Genomic DNA, 8317 nt, shown 5'->3' on the forward strand with positions numbered 1-8317 from the left:
TTTTATTTATTTAATTCTCAAGGAACAAAATCAGCACAACAAGATTTAATGTGCGGTATCTGCCATGCAGGTATTGAAATGATTTCTCCATCATTTCCACCCATTTAATCATTCCAGAGAATCAGAGAGACATCTGATCTTTAATGTCTATTTTATAGTGTGCCTGGAGCAGCCTTGCACTTGTATCAGTCCAAGCAGCCATTTTGGAGCTTTTCTGAATTTTGTCTGCTAAATGAAGGTCAGACCAGAGGCCCCCTAGAACTCATTCCCAGCCCCCCAAATTGTCAAGTTTTTTAATCAGTGACATTGTTCAAATTCTATTATGCTCAAACAGACGAGAGTGAGCACTTTGGCAGAAATGCAAATGCAATCAAAACATAAATGAATGAAAACCAAAAAGCTATTTAGTTTAAGTTGTTTGTCCCCCTATATGCAAAATCAGATGTGCATTGTTGGGTTAAAATTTATATTCTGGAGTGTTAGACAGAGACTTGTTTTCACTTAGAATCTAATTCAAAATACATTGATGTATGGACACCGGTGGATATGCGTTAACCCCTTTAACACTCCATGAAGTTACTGAATATTGAAGAGGTGCTGTCCATGGTGCGGAATCCTGGGGTGTTAAGTAATGCAATTACCTGTAACAAACTGCCATTGTGAAACTGCTTGTTAGAACCCCATCTGCCACAACCCCCCCAACCAAATCTGGGGTCAGAAGCTGGGCCTGTCCACAGTCCTTGTAATGAATTGCTGTTATGCCCCTTGAGACCAGCCACCAAGACAGGTGATCATGTGACTCTGAGCTGCAGAGGTGAATGTTTCATTCGTTTCACTTCTGTTCTGTTCTCCTCTTTCTTGTATTCTTCTGTGTTCTGGTGTTTATGAATGCAAGAGACACACTGCACAGTGGATTGTGTCGCTTGAAGTTGTATGGATTGAATCCTTTTGTCACAGAATGCCACAAAGAAAATATAATTTATGTGCCGTCTTTAATATCTTTTGTATTTTATTTATTAATTATTGATTCATTGTAATATTCATCCAAATATTTCTGAATGGGGTGGCACTGGCTTGTATGGCCATTGTGATGTTTTCAATACTGGCCTTGGAAAACAGTCCTTACTGCATTTTCACTGCCTAATGACAGGATCAAAAACACAGATGACAGTCCAGCTCCAGTCTGACCCCCGAGACATGAATTCCGAGCGACACCTTCTGAAACGGTTTGATAACACTTCCTGACTCCCACAATTTAACCAATTACCAGCACACATTGTTCCTCATTGCTTATAAATGTGCAGTGGGATTGCTGTCATGGGGAAAGACAAAGCCTGTGAGATTTTAATGTTTCAGGTTGTTTCTAATGAAAATTTCAACTGAGTGTTCCATTCAATCTAGGTTATTCAGCGCTGAAGGATTTGACACTGAGGGGCAACGGAATGTGTAGTGCATTTATTTCTATATTTTCTGCTTTGCAAATTCCCTAGTCCAAACCCAGTGATAACATTACCACATGCATTAATATGAGGCACCCAACGTCCTGGGATTGGCTCCACCAACCTCACACTGTGGTTTTGCAGTTGTGAACAGCAGGAAAAAGGCAGTTGCTTGCTGTTTAGCTCTAGCTGGGTAGGCAGAATGCAGAATTACTACTAACAGCTCAGCCACACATTCTCTCTCGCTTCTTTTTTGTTTCTGACATGTAAATGCTCTTCGTGTTTTGATGGGCTAACTGTGATGGAATTTCCTCTGCAGGTAGCAGGATGTCCAACTGTCAGGGGTTACATCCACACAGCTTAACTACTGCTGAGTTTTGCAAGTAGTTCCATTGTCGCTATTGTGTGGCAGAAATGTGTAACATGGCTCAAGTACATTTAAACCCGTGCTTGAATTCCACATTTCTTTAAACTAGATAAAAACCACCTTCAGCATTGCACTGTACTTTATGTACACTCTGTTTATACGATTGTCTATTATATTGTACTGTTCATTGTTCATTTATACACACTTATAGACCACATTCATACATATATTTATATTCAGTATATATATTTATAAACAGTATAAACATATCTTACAATTTGTACAAATAACACTTGTACACATCCTTACACATTGTTGTTGTTTGTTGTTGTTGTTGTTTTCTCCTACATTGTACCATCTACCGGAATCAAATTCCTTGTATGTGCTTGGACTTACTTGGCCAATAAACACGATTCTGAAATAAGGTGGTAAGGTTAGACGGGACCCTAGGACTTGTCACTGATAGAGAAAGCGGTCATCCATCCAATTTCTGCAGTTGGGTTGTGGAGTTGTGGACGGCATATCACCACGTCATCAGTGGCGGAAGAGCACGGGATTGGTGATCCACACGTTTATGAAAGCAACCTGACCTGACCAGGACTCAAACTTTTTGCCCTCTCCCTGCTCTCTTGCTCTCTCACTCTCCCTTCACTTACAGGGACCCTGAATGAGCACAAGCACGGAGTTGGCAAATTTAGACATGTTCACTTCTTTGTTGCTAGCAGATTAGATATTAATGGCTGTGTGATTAATTATTTTGAAGGGAAAGTAAAGTATACTCTTTACATTGAATCAAAGTGTCATATTTTCAGTGTTGTCCCAAGGAAAGATATAAGAAAATGTTTAATTATATATAATTGAACTTTTGTTGTAGGGGCAGTGGTGACCTAGCAGTTAAGGAAGCAGCTCCTTTGCTCGAGCCGCCAAGGTGCCACTGAGCAAAGCACCGTCCCCACACACTGCTCCCCAGGCGCCTGTCATGGCTGCCCACTGCTCACCAAGGGTGATGGTTAAAAGCAGAGGACACATTTCGTTGTGGCACCATGTGCTGTGCTGTGTATCACAATGACAATCACTTCACTTCACTTTCATAATTGCATCATGACCTAACATTAGAATTTTACAATACATTGAGAAAAAACATGAATATGAAGTAATTAATAATTCCAGTAAAAAAATCTGATTGATTGCATATTTATGTATTTATTTTCTGGAAGCCAGATTTGCTGCTTCTTTGTCTGGCTCTGGGAGACAGTAGAGAGAGTTGTTTCTGTTCATGCAAATTCGACTTGAGATTATTGCACCTTTGAAGTGGTAAACATCAGCGTTGTTGCGCATTTGCAAAACAAGCTGCGGATGCGGAATATGCAGGATGCAGCTAGTTGGCTGTGCTACTGTAAGTATTGCTAATTACTCAAGTCAAGAAATAGGCTGACATGCAAACACGCCTTACAGAATCTCACTCGGAGGACATTTTTATGTATAAATTTCAGGCTACTTTGGATTTCAGGATTAATTAGGCCGGACTGTACATTGTGTTGTTGAACTTGTCTGCAGAAGGATTGAACTGAGGCATTGTACCGGAGATTTATGCACAAATTATGCTCAAAACTGTGCAAATGTAAAAGGTAGGACCTGCAGCAGTAAGCTACAGCACGGGACATAATAAAAACTGACATGGTTTTCAAATATGGTCAAACGGGGCCCAGGTGCTGATGAAAGTTGGGGTTAATGTTAGTGCTTGCCTGGTCTGCCTCATGATGTTATAATAGCTCTTTAGAAATACTATTATTTTATCCAGCTCGACAGTCAGACCTATAGCATGCTCTGTGAAATTTGCCATCCCTTTTTACTTTTGCATAGGGTGTGAATCACAGACTGGAATATGAAACATAAAACATAAAAGCAATAAATTAGTCAAGCGTAATGCAGACCACAATGAGCTCATTTTTTTAAATTGTACTAAGTGGAGGGCTTGATTCCTAGTGTGAGGTCAAATACGTTTTTAGCGTAGTTAGTTTCTCTTTTTCAAGATATAGATACCTACCAAGAGATTATAATTTTCCATTTAAATTTATTTAAGGACATCTTATCTTACACTAGTGAATCAGCCAAGTGCTTAGTGTACAGTGCTGCAATTGGAAAGAAGTGCCCAATATATTTGGTGTAGAATTTCACTTGATTACAAATGCAGCCATTTTTCATAAATGTCTGCTTTGCAAACATATACAAATGAGGTGTATACATTGACATTGACCTTTGTAAGGTACATATTCAGGATACACAGCAATAAGAGGATAAGCATCTACAGTTGTAAGCATTCAATCCAAACCCCAACACATCAAAATCAGACATGAGAAGAAGTACATGATTTCTATTTATTTACTCACATCTAATTTTCTGAAAGGGTCTAAGGTAAGGGAGTGTCATATGTAAGGTATCTGTCAAAGTCTATTGAGACATACCAAAAAATCAAGTTCAAAGTATAAATTCTTTTATTTTGGAATCTCAGATCTGAACACTTCTGCTGCTACCGCCATTCAGAAAAAGAGTGGGCTGAACTCAAACTGAAATCTATCTGGGTTAAAAAGAGGTAAGTGGAAAATCATGTACAGTGAACTGGATATTCTTAAGGCCTATAGTTCTGCAGCATGGGAGAGAGTCGTTTATTATTCAGCGTAGCCTACATAGGCCTACAGAGATGGGCTACCTTCTTTTGACCCCTTTTTTTCTCTTTGACGCAACCTTGGTCAACTTAAGGGCAGTAATACAACAGCTCTGATCTGGATTCAGGCCTCGGCGCTCACCGATGGTGTACACCACCATACAAATGAACTCTGGGTCCTGGCTCACGGCTGTAGCACAAAACAACAGCAGCCCTCATGGCAAAAGAAACTTGCTAAATTCAGCTCTTAGAAACAGAAGGGGGGGAGAAAAGAAAAATAAAAACTGGAATCTTTAAAAAAAAAAACACTTTAGATTTGAGAATAACCTATCTATCTATTTATCGCATATATTTTTTTATTTGAGGGGAAAAAAAGTGATTTGTGCTTCAGCATCTCAATGCTTGAATTAATCCAGCTGCTGCTGTGTTTTACTTTAATGGTTTAGTGAAGTTTTCTTGTGTGGTTGACAGCCAAGAAAACAGAACAAGCAAAACAATTTGGATAAATCTGAGAAATGAAGAAAGAACTATTTATGTTATTTAGTTTTTGAGGATTTGATGACAGGATCACATTTATAAAAATATTTGAATTTATGATTTTTTATTTAAAATAGATACATGGATGGGCAGTAAGAATAATGAAATTATTTTCAAAGTTAACTGTTCACAGGCAACTCTTGTTTTAATGTTGCGGAACGTAGAACAGTGGTGATGAATGTCTGTTCTAAACTTTGAGACCGCATCAGACCTGCACCTGCCCAGTCGTTCAAGCTTGACCCTTCAGGTGTCCCCATTTCAGAGGAGTATCTACACAGCAAAGACTCTGTGTACAGTAAAGGAGTGTGCTGTTGAAAGAAGGGCAATATATATATATATAAAAACAAGAGCCGTCAGGAAAGGAGTTCATTTTTCAAAGCGCTGAAAGGAATCTGATGTTCTCTGAGCCATTGTCTTGGTGTCAACCCAGATGAATGGGACAATATGGGACAGAGCGGGCCGAGACTGAAAGACTGAGCGGGACTGTATGCGCAGACAGGGCAGAGTGGAAAAGAGGCTTTGCAGCCCCTCTGTCTCTCGCTCTCCCTGGCAGCACGGCAGCAATTCATCACAGGGTGACTCTGACGGCCAAACCCATTCCCCCTGTACCTCAACTGATACGACACGATTCCAGAAAATTAGGATTTTCCCCCGCCCGCTGTGTTCTAAGATGCCTTGTGTTTATTTGTCATAGTACTTGGAAGGCGGCTAAATATTTCATTACCACAAAGTTTTTGGAAAGGCGAGCTTGTCTGAACGCATCTTGTCAGGAAATGAAACTGAAAATATGTCAGGCTATTGAGCGCCCAGCCTGTAATGAATTACTCAGCAGCCTGTCATCATATTCTCTTAAAAAGGATTCTGGGATTTCGGGGTCAATAGAGCACTGTTTGCTGCTTGTCTATCACAGCTGTCTGCTTGTAGGAGACTCAGGTGAAAATGTCAAACGATGCATCTTCATTTTTTCCTGTCAGGCCTCCTGCAGTCACAAGGTTCTCTCGGTGCGCCGCCAGCGCTTCAGGACCGGTTTTAAAATATCTTTTGTCTTCATGTTTTTTTTGGGATTTATGTTTTCTCCCATTCACACCCTCAGACATTGTATACGCCTTGCCTTCACTCTGGGAACAGTGTGCACCATGTATTACAGCATGTGTCACGGCTTTTCCCTTTTCAGAATTCCCATGCATTCCTATAGCTCTGCACTATATTCATGCTAACTGGGTAAATTTAGGCCTAATTAGCTGGGGGAGGGGTTCGTCCGCGTTGATTTTTGCCAGCCTTGTTGAGTCTAAAACGAAAGTCATTAATGAGAGTTGCAGGGTATTTGTGGCTCATTGGTATTCAGCTTCCTGTGTTCCCTGACTGACAGGCCATGGGAAATTAGGGCACCAGAAATGCCACCAGGTCTATGCCACATTTTGCACCAACTCAACATCTGTCCAAATGTCACCAGCCAGTGTCCAAATCTCGGGTTTCGCTGGCGAGGGTGCAGATTGGCTTTCCAAACAGATTTTGATTACTGATTTGCCCATTAATCATAATTAATTAACAAGACAGCAAGTAAAAATGAAAAAAAAAGAAAGGACAAAAGAAATGTTTACACATCATTGCTTCATATGTTCAGTAGCTTTGGGCTATGTAGCTGCAGCTGAGGAACACAGTTGCTCCGGCTCAATTAAGCAACCCTGAACCCCAGGAGCTCTGTGAATTTAACTCTCCAGCACAGTGCTGCTGAGGTCAGAAAGTTCCACGTGTTCTCAGGAGGAACCCAGACACACAACCGGGCGAGCTAAAATGTAGTCATAATGTTTGTGTATCCCTGCTCGAGTGTAAAGGCAATGTTGGCTTGCAATATTGAGCAGACAAGAAAAATTCCATGAAGAAATGCAGTCGTGGTACATTCCATGAGATGTGTGTGTTTGGGTGTGTGTGTCTGTAAAAGAGCTAAGGTCTGTTACCTGGTACTAAACACTCCAAGCAGTCAGATAATTGTATACCTCCAGCAGTGAAAAGACTGCTTTTCCTGGGTATTGGGTAAGAGGTGGAGATTACCATGGCATTTTGTTGGAGAGAAGAGTATGGGGAACTATGTAAATGATTTAAGGGAATTGCTGTATATTAAATATTGTATATGTAATATGGATGGAAATGTAATAAGGATGAACATACTATGTGATTTATTTTTTTGTAACTTTTTTTTGTGAATATAATTGATATATTTTTTGTCTGATAAATGGGTGATCTATAAAGACTGGCCCAAGCTTTCAGTTGAGAAGAGAGGAGATTTTTATTGCAGATTTGTAGAGGTTGACTACATTTCCTCCTTACAACATCTGTATTCAGAAAATTGATCTAAATAAGGCAGTGTTATCATTGAGGAGTTTTCATGAGTTGCTTATTGAGCATTCCATTCGTATTGCCATTCACATACTCGAGAGCATAGTTAGATTAAATCCAAATGGCATTCCCACAACATCCCGCCCACAATACTGCTATACATTCCAAGGGTTTGAGTTGTCAATTTAAATTGTTTAATGTGACAGAAAGAAGGACTGCATGTTCTACAAATAATTTGTGTCCAGAGTGCCACTGGAAATGTGGATGGCCAGCTGCCCAAGTGAAGAGGTGTTATATGTTTGCACAACTGCATAACGTAAAAAAATATAAAAAATACCCCACATGTTTTTCATTGTTTTTCTAGTGCTTAGAAAACTCTGTTAGAGGTCATGAAAAATCACAGTAATATTGTCATGTTTAAGTTAATAACAGAATATTATTCTTGATGTAATTGTTGTCAGTGTTCTAGTGGTTGATCAATGCTGTTTAAAGGTTACACTGTGACAAGTTTTTGCCTATAGTAAAAACATGTTAATGAAAGGATGAAACTGAAACAGCTAATGTAAGTTCTTAAAGCTGCTAGGCTTCACATATCTATATTCACGGAGGTGTGGCTTCAAAATGACTGGTTTTCAACAGAGGAAAAGGGAGAAGATGATGAAAGCATAAGGTGTGACTATCATAACAAGGTAAGGAAGATCTGGGTCACTGAGAGGCTGTACTTGGCGTTACATGTGTCTACAATGAAACCATTGCTGTAGTGGGATCAATCTGAGATGTGCCCCCATTAGAAATCTACAGGAATAAAATGAGGGATCGAAATGAGAACAACACATGAAAGAGTAGCACAGGAGGAGATTCATGCTGGAGAGATAATGAGATCACTTACTGTGACACTGTGATGGCTGAACATGAAAAACCATAATGAACAAGACTGTGGTTCTGTTGATGGTTCTTTGTATCTGATTTTTT

Source organism: Denticeps clupeoides, chromosome 6 (genome assembly GCF_900700375.1).
Source record: "Denticeps clupeoides chromosome 6, fDenClu1.1, whole genome shotgun sequence".
In the NCBI taxonomy this organism is placed as follows: Eukaryota; Metazoa; Chordata; class Actinopteri; order Clupeiformes; family Denticipitidae; genus Denticeps; species Denticeps clupeoides.